The sequence below is a fragment of the Hydra vulgaris genome, chromosome 01, assembly GCF_038396675.1.
Source record: "Hydra vulgaris chromosome 01, alternate assembly HydraT2T_AEP".
Classification (NCBI taxonomy): domain Eukaryota; kingdom Metazoa; phylum Cnidaria; class Hydrozoa; order Anthoathecata; family Hydridae; genus Hydra; species Hydra vulgaris.
In genome coordinates, this window is record NC_088920.1 from 28,055,549 (window position 1) to 28,080,255 (window position 24,707).

The 24,707-nt window shown below is 27.6% G+C and overlaps 1 long non-coding RNA gene across 1 annotated transcript; it reads left to right on the forward strand.

The window, feature by feature from the left end:
* The first annotated feature begins 838 nt into the window (after positions 1-838).
* On the forward strand, positions 839-7,847 carry LOC136075257 (uncharacterized). The gene is made up of 3 exons (XR_010635780.1): positions 839-2,280; positions 7,305-7,373; positions 7,707-7,847. It is a non-coding gene; the product is annotated as an uncharacterized LOC136075257 (long non-coding RNA).
* Positions 7,848-24,707: the final 16,860 nt, after the last annotated feature.

The following is a 24,707-nucleotide window of genomic DNA, read 5'->3' on the forward strand; positions in this document are numbered from 1 at the left end:
CAGTTAGTACTATATTTTACTACAGTAAGAATGTTTATCATTGTTGAACGTGATTTTATTAGTAACTTAATTTTACTATCAACATATTTTGACAACACCCTTTATACTTTAAATGATGACAGCTTTACTTTTCTATTGATGTTAAATTTATTACGTTTCAATAACTCAGATTGAATTTTAACTGAACTATTGTAAGCTTTGTAGGGGTTTGTTGGATATCAAATGTTGTTGTAAATAAAGTAAAAATAATATATATATATATATATATATATATATATATATATATATATATATATATATATATATATATATATAAATTTAAACAAATATATATATATATATATATATATATATATATACATACATACATACATACATACATACATACATACATATATATATATATATATATATATATATATATATATATATATATATATATATATATACATATATATATATATATATATATATATATATATATATATATATATATATATATACATATATATATATATATATATATACATATATATATTTATATTTATATATATATATATATATACATTTATATATATATACATATATAAATATATATATATACATAGATATATATATATATATATATAAAATATATATATTTATATACATATATATATATATATATATAAATATAACATTAAAACAATAAAATTGATACAAAATTTCACTTTAAAACGAATACCATTAACATTGTGATGATAATAGCATTACGAAACTAGTATTTATGTATTAATATTATACTATAAATAAATAGTTTTTTAATTCATTTTATAAAATGGAGACTGACAACTAATAATTAGTGGAAATAAATACAAATTATAAAAATCATGTAAACTTCATTTATTATTACTAAATACTATATTAATGTTAGTCTACAAAGTTAAAATCAATTTAGAGCATTGTTATTAGTTCTTTTGCGATTTGCACTTCCACTTCTCTCAAATTTTTAAAATAGGTGGTCAAAGCTTGCTCAATAGGTAGGTTCTCAGCACAACAATGCTTTTTTCTTACACTTTCTAAAGAGAAATATGGCAAATTGATTACTTATTTTACCTAAATCGTAGGGTCATCTATGCATAATGATGTCAGATGATGACCCGGTCTATTGAACAACTTCACGCTTTATCAAACTCAGTCAATCTTTTGCCATCTCCCATTGAAAATGATGTCAGTTTTTGTTATCGTATTATGATGGTATATCTGAATTGTTAATATAATATAAAAAATGCATATACCATCAATTTTTTTCTGGTTCAATTATACATTTATTCTCAACAGTACTAATAGTAAAAAAAAAAACATAAATTGTTCTTTCAGATAAGCAAGCTAATTTCTGAGTTTAAATTGTTTTTCCTATGATCCTCTATAGTTTTAAGCAACAAAAGCAAGAAGTTTTTAGACCACATTGTTGGTGTAAATACCTCTAAAACCTGCTCATAGCTAGCATAAATTGCTTTACCTTTTTTTTAAATAAAATATTTTACTTTTTTTTTTTAATTCAATTTTTTAATTGACATTATTTTGGTCTCAACATCCCCTCCCCATTGTCAATTAATTGTTTTACCTCATACTCCCCCCTCCCGGGCTTTTGGTGAAATAGTCTCACTGACTCCCTGGTAGCTAAAACTTTTTTTTTTTTTGTAACGGTTCTGAACTTTTATTATTATATCTCACCCTTTTTTAAACTATGCAAAGTAAATTTCAAAAAAAAAAAAAGTATGACACACCCTAATGTTGATATTTGATCAAAATCGGGTACGATGTCGTATCCGATTTTGATCAAATATTAAATAAATACGTATTTTTGATAAATAAGTGGTATTGAACTCGAATTCGAAACTTAAAACTAAATGGAAAACTTAAAACTTAAAACTAAATTTTTCTGGTATCAACGGCGGTATGTTACCCAGTGAAAAATAAAACCGCGTCCCACATAGGTTCCGCGTCGGTTCCGTGTGGGATTGATGGGATTTATGTGGGACGGATTTTCCCATGTGGTATCCGTATGGAAATTTGTCACCTTAAACCTTATGTGGGATTACCCACATGGGTTACATGTGGGAACCATATGGTATTTACACATATGGGAAATCCCACGTGGGTTTCCTGTGGGATTTGCATTGGAATTAATTTAAAAGCTGGAAACTAAAAAAAATATTTTAAATCAACATTGCATTGCGTTACGTTTAAATTGTGTATAAATATTTTATATTAATAAAGAGAATGGCAAGCAAGTATGTAAGTACCACGAATAATTTTTATCTTTCTTTATAGAAATAAGATTAAGATTTGTGCAAATAGACGTATTATTAGGATAATATAATAGTTATTTGAATATAGATCTTGAGTAAATTATTTGCAAACAATTAACTGATGCAAGTTAAATGTTGTCAAAAACCAATCTTGCATGCATGGGACACTGCAGTGTCCCACAGTACCACAGAACCACATAAAACTGAACCCAGAGGCTTTATTCTCAATAACACTGGAGTACCACAGTGTTATTGAGAATTTATTTTCAATAACACTGTGGTACTCCAGTGCCTCTGGGTTCAGTTTTCAAAGTAATATGATCTAAGTAATGTTTAAATAAAATAATATGCTTTAAAATGCATATAGTTATACATATAACTCCTGATAGTTAACTATATGTATAACAAGTTATACATATAATTTGTTATAATAACTTATTTTTTAAGGTTATGCTTGAACAAATTAGTACCAATTAATTCAAATTAAAGATTTAGTTAAAGTTCAAGTTAATGTTCTTATTTATTCATTGTTTTTGTTAATTTTATATTTATTTGTTCAAATTTATCAGTTAGTACTATATTTTACTACAGTAAGAATGTTTATCATTGTTGAACGTGATTTTATTAGTAACTTAATTTTACTATCAACATATTTTGACAACACCCTTTATACTTTAAATGATGACAGCTTTACTTTTCTATTGATGTTAAATTTATTACGTTTCAATAACTCAGATTGAATTTTAACTGAACTATTGTAAGCTTTGTAGGGGTTTGTTGGATATCAAATGTTGTTGTAAATAAAGTAAAAATAATATATATATATACATATATATATATATATATATATATATATATATATATATATATATATATATATATATATAAATTTAAACAAATATATATATATATATATATATATATATATATATACATACATACATACATACATACATACATACATATATATATATATATATATATATATATATATATATATACATATATATATATATATATATATATATATATATATATATATATATATATACATATATATATATATATATATATACATATATATATTTATATTTATATATATATATATATATATATATATATATGTATATATATATATACATATATATATATATATATATATATATATATATATATATATATATATATATATATATATATATATATATATATATATATATAAATATAACATTAAAACAATAAAATTGATACAAAATTTCACTTTAAAACGAATACCATTAACATTGTGATGATAATAGCATTACGAAACTAGTATTTATGTATTAATATTATACTATAAATAAATAGTTTTTTAATTCATTTTATAAAATGGAGACTGACAACTAATAATTAGTGGAAATAAATACAAATTATAAAAATCATGTAAACTTCATTTATTATTACTAAATACTATATTAATGTTAGTCTACAAAGTTAAAATCAATTTAGAGCATTGTTATTAGTTCTTTTGCGATTTGCACTTCCACTTCTCTCAAATTTTTAAAATAGGTGGTCAAAGCTTGCTCAATAGGTAGGTTCTCAGCACAACAATGCTTTTTTCTTACACTTTCTAAAGAGAAATATGGCAAATTGATTACTTATTTTACCTAAATCGTAGGGTCATCTATGCATAATGATGTCAGATGATGACCCGGTCTATTGAACAACTTCACGCTTTATCAAACTCAGTCAATCTTTTGCCATCTCCCATTGAAAATGATGTCAGTTTTTGTTATCGTATTATGATGGTATATCTGAATTGTTAATATAATATAAAAAATGCATATACCATCAATTTTTTTCTGGTTCAATTATACATTTATTCTCAACAGTACTAATAGTAAAAAAAAAAACATAAATTGTTCTTTCAGATAAGCAAGCTAATTTCTGAGTTTAAATTGTTTTTCCTATGATCCTCTATAGTTTTAAGCAACAAAAGCAAGAAGTTTTTAGACCACATTGTTGGTGTAAATACCTCTAAAACCTGCTCATAGCTAGCATAAATTGCTTTACCTTTTTTTTAAATAAAATATTTTACTTTTTTTTTTTAATTCAATTTTTTAATTGACATTATTTTGGTCTCAACATCCCCTCCCCATTGTCAATTATTGTTAAACTGACACTGCCCCTCTATCTACTGGCATCATTTATGGATGATCCCATAGCCTAAATACTATATATATATATATATATATATATATATATATATATATATATATATATATATATATATATATATATATTATTTTTACTTTATTTACAAGACCATTTGAGATACAACAAACCCTTACAAAGCTTACCATAATTCAGTTAAAATTCAATCTGAGTTATTGAAACATAATAAATTTAACATCAATAGAAAAGTAAAGCTGTCATCATTTAAAATGTGAAGAGTGTTGTCAAAATATATTGATAGTAAAATTAAGTTACTAATAAAATCATGTTCAACAATGAATATTCTAATAAAATCACGTTCAATAAATATTCTTACTGTAGTAAGAATTAGTACTAGTTAACAAATTTGAACAAATAAATATAAAATAGTGAAAAAACAATGAACAAATAACTTGAACTTGAACTAAATCTTGAATTTGAATTAATTGGTTCTAATTTGTTCAAGCATAACCTTAAAAAATAAGTTTATGTAATAAATTTTATGTATAACTAGTTATACATATAGTTAATTATCAGGAGTTATATGTATAACTGCATGCATTTTAAAGCATTTTATTTAATTTATATATTACTTTAGATCGTATTACTTTGAATACTGGACCCAGAGACTTTATTCCCAATTACACTGTGGTACTCCAGATTAAAAATTTAAAAGTTTCTGTAAATATCCTGTTTTTGTTCCTCAATGTACTTCGTAAGTCCCTTAAGTTTTATGAACCTTATTATATATAAAGTAAAAATTTTTGGAGCCTATAAAAAGTTACAGAAACCTCCCTATCTCCCCCCTATTTTAATTTTTTTTTTTAATAAAACAAAATTTGACTTTCAAACCTGCATTTCTTTGTGGGACACTGCAGTGTCCCATGCATGCATGCTTGGTTTTTGACAACATTAGAACTTGCATCAGTCAATTGTTTGCAGATAATATACTCAAGAACTATATTCAAATATCATATGAACATGTTAGAGAATGTTCACATGATATTTGAACATCACAAATTTAATAATATTGTTGTGATATGTTATATAAATAATTCCATAACAGATTATGATATGAAAATAAGATAGGATATGAAGGCAATGATCAAAGAATAAATTTACTTATTTGTTTATTAGTTTCAGAATATTATATTATGTGTGACCGCGGCCTTCTATAATAAAAGGCCTTGACATCGCACAACAAAGTTGTTAAACTCAAGGCCAATTCCTAATACTTTGTTTACATTTTTATCTTTTAACATTAGACAAAAGTTTGTGTGTGCGCTTTTTTAGTAAATCTTTAAAATGTGATTGGTTTATAAATTAGATAGCCCAACATCAAGACGATAACGTTGTAAGGTTCAAGGCGTTAACATTGTAAGGTATTAATATTGTCAAACTAACGATAAGTTTTTTTAATAATTAAAATGCCTTAAAAATGCCTTTAAAATACTGTGTATCTCTTTGCAAGTCGAACTATCTCAACTACAACAAAAATATCAATTTATTCAACTACATCTACAATATTAATTACAACTACAACAAAAATATCAATACTCAACTACGACAAAAACATCAATTTATATATTCCCGAAGAATCTAGAGGAGAGAAAAAGATGTAGTGAAGCTATCCCAAGAACTGGTTTTATTGTTACAGACTATATAGCATTATGTCAACTGCATTGGCCAAATGAAGCACCTTTTGAAAGCAAATATGGGAAGCAACGACCTTTAAACCCACTATCTGTTTTTAAAATATTTCGCCTAGTTGTTTAGCCACACCAGCAAGTAAAGTTAAAAAAACTGTAACTTCAAGCGGTTTTCGAAGCATTTTACCAGATGAGTTAAATGATTTTCTAAAAGAGGATGAACTTATATTCGACGATATTCAATCTTTGTTAAGTGATAATAACGATGTTATTGTTTTCCAGCTTAATAAAAAAAGTTTACACATACAATCAAAAATGTACAAACTTGGTGTTCCATTATTTATTTTAGTAATTTTTAATGATTATTCATTTGTAGCTAACCATAATGGCACAACTTGTAATATTTCATCTTTGGCTGTAAACAAATTAAAGTTAATAAAAACAAAATCAGCTTTATTTGAAGCAGTTAGATTTTTAAAAAATAAAGAAAGTTCGCTTCTGTCAAATATTCTATTCGAACACCTTAATGCTATGAGAAAAGTTAATGTTGGTGAAGTTTTATATACTTCAGATATTATATGTAGAGCATATGAGTATTTTGCTATGCGACGAAGTTTATATGATTGTTTGTGTATTGACTACAAGTTGCCAAGTATAAGGACTTTAACCCTGTTGAGATATATTGATAAAACTTTTTTTTGCTTGAATCAACTTTTGTTGGTGTTTTTTATTGTTGGTGATTTTCATTGTAACCATTTTTAGCATAAAAAATTAAAAATACAGTTATCTTTCTAATATATAGATATATACTTTGTTATGGTTCTGCTTGTTATTGATACTATTTAATATTACATAAATATTCTTAATGAAAGTTGAAATACGAAAAGCATGATAATCTTTTAACAATTTTTTGGTTTTCTTTTTATATTTCCGTTTTTACTATAGATTATTATTAGAAAACATAGACTGCCATTACACCCTACCTAATATAAAAATATATCAATATAAGTAAAAGTGAAAGTTTAATCGGCCTTCAGTTTTTACGGCATTTTGCGCGATGTCAAGGCCTGTTATTATAGAAGTCTACATCATTGAAAAAGTAGGTTTTTACATTTTTGTTTTTGTTATTTTGTTTAACTACTTATCCTTATTGATCACTTTTTTTCAGGATTCTTCTCATGGGTTCAAGCTCATTACGCATAATATGTGTTCAATTACGCATAATACGTTAGCCATTGTAAGTAATAAATTATGAAATAATTATTTGTGAAATATTGTAGTCATTAATGACTTCAAACTGGCTAATAATTAAAATTGCTCGACTAATAAGGTTCCTTATTAAAATTGCTCTCTTTCTCTCTCTCTCTCTCTCTCTCTCTCTCTCTCTGTCTCTCTGTCTCTCTCTCTCTCTCTCTCTCTCTCTCTCTCTCTCTCTCTCTCTCTCTCTCTCTCTCTCTCTCTCTCTCTCTCTCTCTCTCTCTCTCTCTCTCTCTCTCTCTCTCTCTCTCTATATATATATATATATATATATATATTTATATATATTTGTATTTATATTTTTTTTTTTTAGAAAATGTTTGAAGAAAGTTAGAAGATACTAAAAAACTTGGTATTATACAAGCCGAAGCTATTTAATTAATTCAATTGACAAAAAACGGCGTGTGAATCGCAAAAGAAAAAATAATATTTTTAATATTCGTTTTGGATGTATTGATTAATAGCATTTATTTTTAAATAAATTCGTTTTGCAACACGTTTTTTAATTTTATAAAATTTCGTCATAATAGTTTAAGGTAAATCCCACATAGGTTATAGGTGGAAAACATCACATGTAAAAGATCAAAAATGCTACACGTTTTGAATACCAAATGGGATAAAGTAGCAAATACCAGATTAAGTTAAGCCTCTCTGAAAGCTTCGATGATTAATTTTAAATTACTATTTAAGTAATTTTTAAATTAAAAGAATTTTAAAAATTATCATAGAAGCATTCGGACTTTCATTTGTCTAGTATTGATTACTTTTATACCATTTGGATTAAAATATGTGGCATTTAAGATCTATAACATGTTGTATTTTCCACCTTTATCCCATGTAGGATTTACCACATAAAACCCATGTGGGATTTACAAAATGAAACCCACATGGGACAAAATAATAATCCCCATATGGGTTACATGGTAAAAACCCACGCGTATCCCATATGGGATTTACCATATGAAACCCGCATGGGACAAAATAATAATCCCCACATGGGTTACATGTGGAAAAAATCCACGCGTATCCCATGTGCGCTTTTTCACTGGGTATACGTGATCAATACTCCGAGTATTTACAATACTAGATATGCCAACTGGGTACCGATGATTCACCAAGGAACAAATTCACTAAAACTTAAATCTGACACACCGTTCCATGAGTTTAGTAAAAATTGCTCAACTAGCTCAACCCTACGCAATGATAATTCTGTGACAGAACAAAAGATTGGCAATTAATACTTCTGCAATGTGTTAATTAACTTTCAATCTAAGATTGATTCTAAGCCCAATGTTCTTATTCGTCAAAGCGTTAGTTTCAAATAAAAAAGGATTGGTTGTATCAAAAATTAAAAAAAAATTAGCCATCGATTGCAGTGGTATTCTTATCGATTGCAGCGGTATCCTATTCGATGGTAGTGGTATCCTCATAGATTGCGGTGATATCCTTAACCTTTTATTAAAAAGTTCATACTGAACTTTAAAAATGGTTACAAATAACTTAATTCTGCGTCATAAACTGTTATAGAGATTAGGCAATGATTAGGCATAAAAATCGTCCTTGTAAAAAATTGTCGTTGTGAAACCCTCAAAGTATTATGATATCTCAAAAAACAGGAAACTTCTTATAAATCAAACTAAATTAAGTGCTGATTAACAAGTTAGTAATAATATTTTAAAATTGGACATTTAAATTAATTTAAATCGTTAAAAAATGACATGAAAATGCATATAAATCTATGAATAAATAATGTCACGGAAATGTATATAAATCTATGAGTAAATAAATAATATATTTTTTATAATATTAATTACTTTTAATTTATATTGCATTTTATACATTTTTAGAAAAAAATATCTATGTAATGATGACGCTCTTCTTAACAACGTTCCTTATTACAATGGTGCTATGCAAAGTACTGGAATGGCATTTTTACACTGGAAACTTTTCTTCGGAATTTTATTTGTTGGTTTAGCGCAGAAATGTTTACTTTAGATACATTTTTTGTTTTGTTTTACTACCCAATCTTTTAGTAACAGGATGCTCTAGCCATTCTGCTTTTATATATATTGTTTAAAATCTTGTCATTTCTGCAATGTGATTTTCTTTTGTGAATTGTGAATTTCTGCAAAGTTTTTAATAATATACGTGAAAAAATATTGCATGTTACGTTTTTACAATGAAAATTTTGAATAACGATGCTTAGTAAAAGCACATTTTTATTTTAATTTTGTGTAGCGTAAGTTAAAATTACATGCTATTACTAATGTTTTGGCGCAATTTCGTTAAGTTTTTGTTTTCAAAATGAATCACGTCATTAAGTAATTGTTGTTGGAGACGACTAGATAGACGCAAATTTCATAAGTGCGAATGGAGTAGTAGTATAATGGGGGTTTAAATTCAGCTTTTTCTACTCTTCGAAAACTTTATGGCATTGTGTTTGACGCCACTTGACGCTATCACTTCTGTTGATGCCATTTTTGACGCCACTTTTCTCTCGGAAATTTTGACACCTTTCCAGAAAATCTTTTACACCCCATGATTGGCAATCACTCCGTCCATGGTTTATTACTATCAAGCCGCCAATCCATGGAGGAGAGTTCCACATGGGTTTTCCACTTGCTTTAATAAATTTGACTTTGTTATTTTTAGACAAGTAAATAATAAGTTTACTCAAAAATATTACAATTTTCTAGTAAACATAAACTCAAAAATAATGTAATCAAAAATATGATTATATATTATTCGTATATAAATAATCATATTTTTACATTAGTTAATAAACATTAGTTATACATTGTAATCAAAAATATGATTATATATTATACATAAGCAAACGGAAGCAAAATGATTTTTAACACAAAAGTTATCGTTATCTATTTATCTAAAAAGAAAAATTCTGCTCTAAGTGACTGGTAGCCACCAGCTTTACCTAAAAAATACCTAAAAAATACCTAAAAAAGGTATTAATGTTGTTTTATAGGTAAACGTGACGTATCAGATCCTATGAAAATTTCAGGAGCCTTGATTTTTATAACTAATGAAACCCAAGCAGGACGTATAAGAATAAAGAAGATGGGATTAATGAATTTATTTCTTTATTAAACAAAGCTTTTATAACAAAGACTAGTCAACGTCGTAAACGTGGTGAAAAGTATTTAGAAACAGTGAGAAAGAATGATAATGTAAGAGATATAACAAATACAAAGAAAGCAGGTGATCTTAACATTACAACACAAATGGCTGAATAAATAAAGAATTTCTTCCCAACAGAAATAGATTACCATCTTTTAGTAAAAAGAGTGATTATTGTTCCTAATTCTAAAATTGTAAACATGGTCAAAGAAGGGCTATCAGTAAAATGAATTTTTTGAGCATGGATAAAACATGGACAAGATTTTTTTGGCAAAAGCAAAAGAACGAAGAATTAATAGAAATTGCAGACTTGTATAGAAAAGAGTTTGATAGCTATGCTGAAACTTTACATGGATATTGAATATTTAATTTTCGACGACGTTATATAAGAGCTGTTATTGAATCAGCTACTTGTGAATATGTTCCATCTATGAAAAAAAGAAAATGTAAACAAATTGAAATATTTAATAAATTAGGTCTTAGTTTTGCGAAGAACTTTAAAGAAAAAATTCAAATTAACATCGTTTAAAACGTGAAAAACTATCTCCAGAGCCTGTACTGACAATAACAAATGAAAATCTTGACTATTGCACTAATGATCTTATTAAATAGCATATACTAGCATGTTTGCGTAGGGATTTAAAAAAATGTAAGGTATCAGAGAATATTGTTAATATAGCAAAAAGAGAAAAAGTAAACAGAGTTTTAGTAGCTTATACTACAGAGAGATAATAGCCAAAAAGACAGTTTTTAAAAGATCAACAATTAGAGAGTGATTATTATAAAATACACGACCTAAAAAAGGACCCAGTAAAAGCTCCAGCTCTTACAGATCTTAAAAATTTACGTCGCAATAAAGTAGTGACTCTTGCTCAATGGCGAGAAGAAGTTGCAACATTAACAGCACCAGTTGAGAAATCAACATTTCAGCTAGCCCATCAGCCTGCTCCAAGGCCAGCCCTAAGGCCAGTTTCAAGGCCAACCCCTCGGCCAGCTTTAAAGATTAAAGATCTACCAAAGTTGAAACTTTCTTCAAAAGAAGTAAGTGATTGGTTAATGATTTGGGGTTTAAAATTAATATTACCAGGTCTTGAAATTAGCAAACAAGTTATTCAGCTCGTGGATTATATAGCTATAATGCCTGTAAACCACAGACTTAAATCTGATGCATTTGTATTTATAAATTAACTTAAACCTAAGAAGGAAGAGTTCATATAAAGCAATATTGAGCAGAAAGTAACATTAATTTTAGTTGCTGAACTACATAGAACATCGCTTAAAGGTGAACAAAATTTGTATTCCTACGCTCAGATGTTGCACCTATTCTTAATAAAAGTGACATCACGAATTTTTTTGATACAGTTCCATTAAAAAGTAATGAAATTCTTGAAAAGTTTACTTCTGAGGGTTTAAGTTGGCAATTTAACCGTTGTGAATCATTACACAATGGATTTGCAAAATACACCCCATTCAAACCTAAATTATATATTCAGATTCCAAGCTGCATTCCGAAGCGCTGTGTTATCAATGTTAGAAATAGTGATAACTGCTGCTTTGAGTGGGCTATTTTTAGCGCTCTACTTCCAGCAGATTCTAACCCTCACCGTATTTCAAAGTATGGGAACTATCTTGGAGAGCTTTTTTTGGTGCAATTGATTTCCAGTAAAGTTGAGCGATATTGCAAACTTCAAACGTAGAAACCCAACACTTTCAATCAATCTTTTTACATGGAATAATAGCTTATATCCATTACATATTACCAATGAAAAAGAGAAAGTTGATGCCGATCTTCTACTTTTTCAAGAAAATTTGAACTCCTACTATGTTTGGATTAAAAATCTGGCTATAGCGGTTTATTATAATAGCAAACATAAAACAGCAAAATATCCTTGTTGTCGATGTCTTCATGTAGTCAGCACCGCTGACTGTTTGGATGCTCATCGCGAGGATTGATAAGGGATTGGAGAAAAAGCTCAACGTACGTTAATGCCTGAAAAAGGAAAAGACAACATTTGTAAATTCACTAACTATCACAAGCAAATGCAAGTACCATACGTCATTTATGCTGCCTTTGAATGTTTAAATGTTTCAGTGGGAGGAGTACAAAACGATCCAACTAAAAGTTCTACTGACTTAATAGCAAAACAGAAACCATGCAACTACTATTACATAACAGTCCATCCCGACTGTAAAGTTGAAGAATTAGTTTTAAATCGCGGCATTGATACAGGAGAGCACTTTCTCGCAAGCTTAAAAAATGAGTTAGGAAAACTTAAGGCAGTATTCAGGATTTAGGAAAAAAATTGTTATGACTAATGCTGACAAAATTTTATTTACCGAAGAAACTGTTTGCTACATTTGCAATTAAAATTTAGGAGCTGATAAGGTTCGTGATGATTATTATATAACAGGAAAATTTCGACGTGCTGCTCACAACGACTGTAATCTTAGGCTTCGGCTTAAGCCTGTTGTAAATAAGGTATCCGTTGTCTTCCATAATTTGCGTGGCTATGATTCTCATCTGATCATGCAGGTTCTCGGTAAAACTTGAGCAGGTAAGATCAGCTGCATCCCAAACACTATGGAAAAGTATACGACGTTTGGTTTGGGCCAGTTGCATATTATTGATAATTTACAATTTATGAATTCCTCTCTTCATTCTTTAGTAAAAATATTTGAAGTAACTTGAATAAATCTAGAGTTGGCTTAACTAATAATGATCTATTGCTGCTGAAAAGTAAAGATTTCTACCTTTATGAATATGTTGACAGCTTTGATAGTATTAACGAACGATGCTTACCACCCCAAGAAGCTTTTTACAGCAAGTTCAAAAGATGGTATTAAGACTGAAGATTATGAACACTCACAAAATATATGGTAAGCTTTTAACTGTGGAACGTTCGGCGAGTACCACGAGATTATCTTAAAACTGATGTAAATCTTTTAGCCGATGTTTTAAAAAAGTTAGAGCCACAAGTATAACTTATTATGGTCTAGACCCAGCACATTGTTTTGTCGCTCTAGGTATATCTTGGGATACGTTTCTAAAGAAGCCAGGAGCCCACTGATATTAACATGCATCACTTTATGAAAAAGAACTACCTGGCGGGATTAATATGGTCTTGAAACGTTTTGCATAGGCTAAAAGTCCAGGATATCCAGACTATGATGAGAGCAAACCAAATTCGCTTATAATGTATTTGAATGCTAACAATTTATAGGGCTGGGCAATGATGCAGTTTCTTCCAAGCCAGGGCTTTCAGTCGTGTGAACCTACGATTGAAGAAGTGCTTAGAATTCTGGATGACGCTCCAGAAGGTTTTGTAGTAGAAGTTGATATTGAGTATCCAAAAGAATTACACAATTTACATAATGACTATCCTCTTACTCCAGTGATAATGATGATTGAAGAAGAGTGGCTGAGTGAATACCAGAAAGAAATGGCAGAATGCTTGAGGCAAACTTTACAAAATGTGAAAAGCTTGTTCCTAATTTACGTAATAAAAAGAAATACATAGTACATTATCGTAACCTTAAGCTATACCAATCAATCGGAACGCGAATTACAAAAATTCATAGAGCTTTAATGTTTAGTTATTTTTGGGAAAGCGCAGAAGAGCGTTAAATTGATGGATAAGTATAAAAGGTACAATTTTTTAATGTAATTCTGTTTCAAAAAATATTTAATCTGAATTATTATTCATTACAAAAACCTTTTCAAAGTATTAGAATTTACATTTACATTGTCGCTTTCAGTTAATGAAACAAATTAAAAATAAAAAGTTAAAAATTTACAGGTTGAAAATTTATAAAGTAAAACACAATATATTAAAAATAGTAAATCGTGTAATAAGATATAGAATTTTTTTTTAGCTAGTTATTTTTCATTTTTTTAAGAAGAAAATAAGAAACAAATCAAAATAATAATAAGTGTGTAATGATGACTTTTTTCAGTTTAATTATTTTAGGTACTAATTTTGAATAAATTTTTTAAAATCGAAGTTATTTTCTAAGAGAAATCGTTTAGATTCTCTTTTAAATTGTTCTGGGGAAATGTTTTGGGGCCGTGGCACAGTGGTTGGAGCGCTTGCTTTAGAATCAGGCAATCTAGGCTCGAAACAAACTCTGGACATATTTTCGCGTTACGGTAAGGAACGAGGCGTGAACTTCGAATTTTAATCGACTTCCGCGGTGCTATGTGACAGGATCGTTAGATCTACTTGGGGCACCTAAATAACATTAAAAAAAAAAGTTTAGAAGAGTTTTATTTTTATTAATATTTTTTAAAAAACTTTTCCATGTAAATTGTCCACTGTATAGAATTTAAAATGAACTGAGTTTTAAATAAAATCTTGGAAAAAAAAACTTATTTAAAAAGGGTATTAATGAGTAATTTCGGTAAATGAAGAAAGAAATATATTAGGAAATAAACTATGTTTTGACTTAAATATTAGAAGCTTAACTTGGTATATGTTAATTTTATAAACATTGAGTGCATTAAGTTCCATTAAAAGAGATTCACCATTAACAGTTCTGTTGACACCAAAAATAATTCGACTCGCATGTTTTTGCTTGCTATAGATTCTTTTTAGCCTCCCAAAATTGGTACTCCCTCATGCAATATTGCAATAAAAAAGGTAACAATGAATAAATAAAAAGTATTTAATTTATAGACTCAATATTAAGAAATGGTTTAACTTTACATATCATTGAGATATCTTTAGAGATATTTTTTTTCAATAGATATAATATGATGTTTTCAGGATATATTTTAATCTACAATCACTCTTAAAAAGTTAACCGTGGACTCTCTTCTAATAACTGTTTTTCATGAAGAGATGAGATAATTTTATAATAATAATTAAAGAAATGAGGTAACTCATGAAGAGATTAGGTAATTTTATAATAATAGTTAAAGAAATGAGGTAACTCATTAAGAGATTAGGTAATTTTATAATAATAATTAAAGAAATGAGGTAACTCATGAAGAGATTAGGTAATTTTGTAATAATAATTAAAGAAATATGGTAACTCGAGAAGAGATTAGGTAATTTTATAATAATAATTAAAGAAATGAGGTAACTCGTGAACAGATTAGGTAATTTTATAATAATAATTAAAGAAATGAGGTAACTCATGAACAGATTAGGTAATTTTATAATAATAATTAAAGAAATTAGGTAACTCATGAAGAGATTAGGTAATTTAATAATAATAATTAAAGAAATGAGGTAACTCATGAAGAGATTAGGTAATTTTATAATAATAATTAAAGAGATGAGGTAACTCATGAAGAGATTAGGTATATTTATAATAATAATTAAAAAAATGAGGTAATTCATGAAGAGATTAGGTAATTTTATAATAATAATTAAAGAAATGAGGTAACTCATGAAGAGATTAGGTAATTTTATAATAATAATTAAAGAAATGAGGTAACTCATGAAGAGATTAGGAAATTTTATAATAATAATTAAAGAAATTAGGTAACTTATGAAGAGATTAGGTAATTTTATAATAATAATTAAAGAGATGAGGTAACTCATGAAGAGATTAGGTAATTTTATAATAATAATTAAAGAAATGAGGTAACTCATGAAGAGATTAGGTAATTTTATAATAATAATTCAAAAAATGAGGTAATTCATGAAGAGATTAGGTAATTTTATAATAATAATTAAAGAAATGAGGTAACTCATGAAGAGATTAGGTATATTTATAATAATAATTAAAGAAATATGGTAACTCATGAAGAGATTAGGTAATTTTATAATAATAATTAAAGAAATGAGGTAACTCATGAAGAGATTAGGTATATTTATAATAATAATTAAAAAAATGAGGTAATTCATGAAGAGATAAGTTAATTTTATAATAATAATTAAAGAAATGAGGTAACTCATGAAGAGATTAGGTAATTTTATAATAATAATTAAAGAGATGAGGTAACTCATGAAGAGATTAGGTAATTTTATAATAATAATTAAAGAAATGAGGTAACTCATGAAGAGATTAGGTAATTTTATAATAATAATTAAAGAAATGAGGTAACTCATGAAGAGATTAGGTAATTTTATAATAATAATTAAAGAAATGAGGTAACTCATGAAGAGATTAGGTAATTTTAAAGAAAGGTTATCTCTCCTGCTATGTTTGTGGAATAAAATAAGTTTAGTTTTCCCAGCATTTACTGAAAGTTTATTATTTTTAATCCAGTCAGTTATTTTTACAAATTCTTCGTTAGATATTCTAAACAGGTCTTTTATATTACTGTTTGAATAAAAAAAAATTAGAATCAACAGCAAATAAAATAAAATTAAAAATTTTGGATACTAAATATTAGCCATTAATATAGAGTAGAAAAATTAGCGGACCTAAAAATGAACACTGGGTAACACCAAAAGTTACAAAATATTATGCATTGTTTTCTGTTTGACAAGTAACTTTTAAACCATAGTAAGTAGGTACTTAGTATTCCATACAGTTCTAGTTTTTTTTATAAGAGTATCATATTGAACAGTGTCAAATGCTTTTGACAAATCAATAAAAACTCCTAATGTATAGCAATCATTATTGAACCCATTGGATATATAATTTATTAGCTCGACAACCACATGATCTGTTGAGTGATTCTTTTTGAACACAAATTGTTAATTATAAATTATGTTGCTCTCAGTTAAATAACTATTAAGTCTATCATAAATAATTCGTTCTAACTTTGAGAAACATGGTAAGACAGAAGTAGATCTATAATTAGACATATTTGTGTCATCGCCAGATTTAACAATTGGTATGATCTTAGCAATTTTTTATTTCTCTGGTACTATTCCGGATTTTAGTGAAAGGTTAAAAGCGTAAAAAAGTGACGGTTCAATAATATCAAACACTGCATTAAAAACATTCACGCTAATTTTATCTCTGTAAGCGCAATTTAATATTCAAAACCCAGCATCTCCATCTATTAGTAATAGTACCACATTTATTGATGATAAACCCAGTTTTAAAGATTATTTTGAAATCTTTTGCCTTTATTTAAAAGCCGATCCATAGGTAATAAAGATTTAAAATCTGCATCCAATGAAATGGGTCAAGTTAGGAAAATAATGTAGGTTTTGTCTTCAGATGATTCATGCTATAATAAATTTTTTGATCTTGACCGATTAAAAAATATATTGGTTTCCTCATGCGAAAAGAATGATGTATAAACCTAGAACAAAAAGGTTATACTTGTTATCCGTAATTCACGCTCTGTTATTATCTATTCCAGGTCCATCAAGAAAATCTCCAACTAGATGTGTCACAAGCATTCAAGATGAATCAGATATTTTTATGGAAAAAGATTCTATCAAAGACCTAGAAATCTTAAATTCATCGTCAAGTCCTGTTGGCTTTATTTTTCAAAAATATGACTCCCATTTTTTATATTATCGTATTTTTAACGTGGCATCTATTGATAATGCTCCCTGTATTGAATCAATGCAAGTCGATTCTACTATGCATGTAAAGTTGCATCACAATGGATGTCAAATTCCTTTTCCAAAGTGGTTTACGCAAAACTAATATTTACTTAAAAATATTAGCATATTAGAAAACCTTGCATCATATATGCGTATTTTTGTTGCAGAAAAAAAAATGCTATTTTAGATGAAACTCATAGTATCCAATATTATAAACCGAAAGGCAGGAAACCATATTCATTTGAAGTTCTTCGTTTTTCATTATTACAACGCTATACTTCAAAGCAAGCATACATTTAATTACAAGAAAAAATACCTTTACCTTTAAAATTAGCAGCTGGAGGAATTGAACCCTTAAAAGCTATTAAGTTACTTTTGGAGGAAGGAAAAGTAGACCCAGACTGTATTTTAATGTTGGATGAAATGTATTTACAGAAATGTAGTGAGTATAGTAACGGTAAATATGTTGATTTGGATAAAAATGGTAACTTTTTCAAAAGTATCCTTATTTTTATGGTTGTGAGTTTAAAAAAATCTATCCCTTATGTAATAAAGTCTTGTCCACAAACAAAAATAAATAGAGATACAGTTTTCCTTTAAATTAAAGAAAGTTTGTCTGTTTTGAAATTAGCAGGATTTAATGTACGTTGAATAGTTGCAGACAATCATTCGACAAATGTAACAGGATATGGACAGTTGATTAAATGCTTCGAAACTGGTAAATCTGAAGAAGATCATTTTATTGTGTACGAAGAAAAAAAAATTTACCTTATGTATGATAGTGTTCATCTCTTAAAAAATATTCGAAATAATCTACTTAATTCTAAGCGATTTATATTCCCTGTTTTCCATTTCGATGGACTTTATGATCCTATTTCAGTTACTGCTGGTGAAATATCTTGGCATCTTCTCCATAAAACTTAAGAAAAAGATGAAAAACTTAGTGCTAATTTACGTAAGGCACATAAACTCACATTTCAAATGATAAGCAATGTGTTCCTCTTGCTTTGAATGTTTTTCATGAAACAACGTCAGCTGCCATTAAAAGTTATTTTCCACAAGATTTATCAGCAGCTGAATTTTATAGTTGGTGGTTAATATCGAATTCAAAGTCAAAATATTCAAATAACTATATTGGTTATGCAATTGTGAGGGAACATAAAAAACCTGAATTCTTACGTTGTTTTTCGAAGTGGATTAATGAATGGCAAATTAAACAGTTAAAGGAGTGTGGAAAGTTAACTCTTAGCAAATAGCAAATGCTATGATAAAAACATTAAAAAGTTCTGCTGATTTGTGTGATGATTTACTCAATGAAGGTTATACTTACATTTTAACAAGTCGTTTCCAAAGTGACCCTCTAGAACGTTGATTTTCAAAATATAGACAAATGAGTGGAGGTCGTTTTCTTGTTGGTTTACGTGAAGTTGAATCTTCTGAGCAAATACTTCAAATTAAATCTCTTATGAAAGAAGATATAAATTACTGGGATTTAAATCTTAAACCAGAAACAAGTCCAGATTTTTCATGTGAAATCGATTTTGAAAATGATTTTGAAGAGATTGATTTAGACGATGACAGCAAGGAGGTGGCAACCTACATTGCAGAATTTATTATGAAAAAAATCTCTAAAAAATTTGTTTGTTCTGAATGTGAAGTGATATTAAATCATGAGAAGGTCACCATTTGTGTTAAGTATACAAATTTTCTCTCTAGAGGGGGGCCTCAATTACCTGGGAAACATCTTGCATGATATATATCCCATTGCTTTGCTAAACTAGATTTAGCTCATGAAAATTTATTTTTAAATGCTGATAATATCAGATATGCTGCAAGAAAGCTCCTGAGTCTTGGAAGAGGAGGGATCTTCATGTGTTCTTAGCATTTTAATAATGCTATAATATTTATTAATAGTATAATTATAAACATATACTTTAACAACAAGCAAATAATTATCAATGGTGGAAAAAGAAAAGACGAGATTGTTGCTTTTAAATCAAAGAGAACAAAAAGAAAGCATAATGATTAATCTATTTCTTGTTGTTAATTTCACAGTATTTTAAAATTTATTGTGATTTTATGAATGTTTATATTACTTTAAATAAATAAGAAATTTAAACAGTTGTTTATTTGTTTTTATAATTTATATTTTTATTATTCCAGCTTTTTCTATGAAAACTCAATAATTAAAAAAAAAAAAAAAAACTGGCCACCTAATTTTTTCCGTAAAAACCAACAAACCTGGCCGTGTATTTATAGTAGGCCATGATATATATATATATATATATATATATATATATATATATATATATATATATATATATATATATATATATATATATATATATATATATAAAATATCTATGTTTTGCTGCTCACCCTTTGGAAAACTAAATACATAGTACATTTCCATAATATTAATTGCCATGACACACCCTATAAAGAGAGTGCTCAACGAAACAAAAGGATAAGTAGTTATAATCAACATTAGACAATATTGTTTTGTCCTTAGGAAATTATTAGTTAAGTTCTGATTTAAATGGAACCAAATCTTGCCACTAAAACAAGAAAATAATTTAAAGCAATTTAAACGATTTTTGTATCATGCTAAAGTGCTCCAACTAAATAGTAGTGGGCCAGCGTAACGCAAAAAACATTGATAGTGTGCCTAGATCGGAAAAGAGGGGCACCTAGGTTAAGGGAATATATATGAATATATATAACTTAATACATGAAAACAGTAGAGCCATATCAAAACTATTTTCTAAATAGTTTCTTCTAGAATTTAAATGGCTTAATTAGTTTTGGCTGTGAGATTTAGTTAACTTAACCTCACAATAAATAGATTTTCAAAAAATTGTTCGGTAACGTAACCTTTTTATTTGGTAACTTCACATTTAAAACTTTCATCGTCATTAAGTACATGAAAAATTTATTTAAGTAGAAAAACTAAATCATTTTCTGAGATTTTATATAAAATTAAAAAATTTCTCATTAAAACAATCTCAACAAATTTTAAAAAAAATCCATCTCATTATAAGAAGTAAAAATGCATTTTTTGAAGATTTCAAGTAAATATTGCTACATTTAAATATTTTCGTCAACCAGTTTAATTTCAAGTTTTTTATGATAATAGAAATACCCAAAATTGAGAATAGAGTTTTTAAATTTTACTGGGTGATGGAAGCCTGAATTGGGTTTCTAACATCTCCGAAAAAAAAAAGGCTTTTCCCACCCCTTCAATGAAAAAATGACTGAATCGGAATTGTACCGGGAAGTTTATAACAACACCCCTGCAAAACAAAAACCTAGTTTAAAAAGTTTAAAAATGTTTAATTCTAAAAGTAAAAAATAAAAAAAAACCTCATATTAAATAAAAAACTTTAATTACGCACCGTGACTACACGAAAAAGAAAGTTAAAAAATTTTGTTGCAAAACCGAATTTAGATCCATATGGTAATGATGATGATGATGATGATGATGATGATGATGATGATGATGATGATGATGGTAATAATGATGATGATAATAACCAATATGATGATCACGTTGATCATAATGATGTTTTTATATGCATATAGTTACAAATAATAACATGAATTTTGAATAGAAAAGAAAAACTTTAGTAGGGTGTATAAATGTTTATGCAGCCCCGGTCACAAACCCGGCCCCGGCCACAGTCAAATATCAATCCCAGTCGTTAACTACAGTTTAATAAACTGTAGCATAATCATTTTTGACTGACAATATTCCACTTCTAGACTGTGAATAAAATTTAGTAATTTTTATATATACTATTCTTCTCGTGGCTTTGAATTGAAATTTGCAGTTCATAACATAAAATTTTAAAAATAACGATCAAATACCAATATAAAATGAAAGATAAAAAACCATTGATCAAAAATATAGGCATTTAACAGAAGAGCAAAAATATTAAATAACTAGTCATCTCTTGTACTTATGAGATTTAGGTAACAGAATGCTTTTTATTTCCTTTTTTGAATATATTTAACGCTTGTTTGAAAATATAGACTTATGACAGAAGAGTAAAGATATTAAATAACTAGTAATTTCTTGTACTTCGAAATTTTGTTAATAGAATGATTTTTATTTGTTTTATAAATATTTAACTAATTTAATATTTTAATACATACTTCAATAATACTTTTTAATATTTAACTTGCTTTATGATTTAAAATAATATAAATTTTTAACTTGTTTCAAAAAAAAATTATTCGGTTTTTGATTATTCTGTAAGGAGTTTAAACTAAAAATTATAATCTAACTATCATTTTGAATATAAATTCAGTGCTTAAAAGAAAAATTAAAAAACTGTTTATTTGAAAAATTATTGGAAGGCAAACGCCCCTGCTGCCCCACCGGTTGCTACGGGCCTATACACACACACACACACACACACACACACACACACACACACACACACACACATACACACACACACATACACACACACACACACACACACATATATATACATATATATATATATATATATATTTATATATTTATACATATTTTTTTTTTTTTTTTTTTTTTTTTAGGTGCCCCAAGAAGTCCTTACGGTCTTTTCACAGAACACCGCGGAAGTGCATTTAACCAGGAAGTTCACGCCTCTTTCCTTACCGTGACGCGAAAATTTGTCCAGAGCTCGTTTCGAACCTGGATCTCCTGCTTATAAAGCAAGCGCTCTAACTACTGCGCCACGGCCGCGAGATATATATATATATATATATATATATATATATATATATATATATATATATATATATATGTATATATATATAATATATATATATATATATATATATATATATACATATATATATATAAACATATATATATATATATATATATATATATATATATATATATATATATATATATATATATATATATATATATATATATATATATATATATATATACATATGTATATATATATATATATATATATATATATATATATATGTTTATATATATATATACATATATATATATATATATATATATATATATATATATATATATATATATATATATATATATATATATATATATATATATATATATACAGGGCCGGTTTAACCACTAGGCAAACTAGGCGGCCGCCTAGTGCGGCAAGTTTTCTAGGGCGGCACTAAAACTAGCTACATAAAAAATAAATATATTAAAAACATTGCTAAAATCTTTTTCAAATCGCTTTGAATTGAATTTAGGAGATTTGAAATAGTACTCTTTTAATTCGCGTCAAATAAAACAAAAGAATCAACTTTGATACTTTTGTTTCATTTGACGCGGTTTCCTTTTTCTTTTAATACTTTTTTACGCAGAATGAAATTTTGGAGCAATTAATACAATGCGAAGTTTTCATTTCTCATTTATTTTAACACATTTAACTTTATGGAGAAAATTGTTTTTGCTTGCGTCTTAATTCAGAAATAGTAAGAAATTAATTTTAATTAAATATTCCTTGATAGCAATTACGAAGTAGTATAGTAACAAATTAACTGATTTATATTGTGTTTTTATACTAATAGAGTTTTATTTTTTATATTTATGGAGCTTTAAAAATTTTGATATGCATCTTCAAAACTTTTATAAGGAAGTTTAAATAATACTTTAATTTAAGGATATTAAAAATGCCCGAGGTGTTCATTTTTATTATTTTCAGCAGTTTCCTTTGTTATTTTAATCCACGATGGCAGAAAGAAAAATATTGTCCGTAGCGCAATATCGTAAACGACGAGCTGCAAATGAAGGGTTTAAAACAAAACAGACTGGTTCTTTGTTAAAGTATTTATGTTCACCGCAGAGAAATGAAAATGTCACAGATGAGTTAAAATATCAAGTTAAAGCAGACAGAGAAGCCGATGAGATGACAATATCAGAAGAGTTTGAATTACATAATGTAATACACACACAAAGAATCTGAAGTGCATGGGTCGTATTTGATGATGAGATGCGACAACTTTTGATAGAACATGGACCAACAAGTCGATCAGTTTGACTTTCCTAAGGACAGTATGCAAAGAAAATTTTCAAAAAGCCATTGCAACCGCCGGCTTGTCAATAGAGATGAAGTTCGCAGGCATTGGCTGCAGTATTCTGTAAGTAACGACTCTGTGTATTGTTTCTGCTGCAAACTGTTTATTAGTAGCACAACAACTGCATCATCTCTTTCTTCGAATGGTTCACATGATTGGAAAAATCATGTGAACCATTCGCAATTCTGTAAGGGCATGAGAAAAGCAGTGAACATCTAGCGAATTTTTAGTCATGGAAAGAGTTTGAGCTGCGACTGCGAAACAATAATACAATTGATGCCGAACATTTGCGTCTTGTTAAAAAAGAAGAACAGTATTGGCAGCAAATCTTGAAACGGCTAATAGCTTTAGTTAGAGTTCTTGGTATGCAAAATCTTGCTTTTCGTGGAACACATGAGAAACTGAACACTGCTGATAACGAAAACTTTCTGAAATTTGTGGAATTTTTAGCTTTGTTTGACCCACTTATGGATGAGCATCTTCGAAAGATTAAAGACAATGAAACACATGTACATTACCTAGGCAAAGACATACAAAATGAATTAGTTCACCTATTATCCAATGCAATCAAACAAAAAATTCTTAAATCTGCTTGTGATGCTAAGTACTTTTCAATAATTATAGATTGCACACCTGATGCTGGTCATGTTGAATAA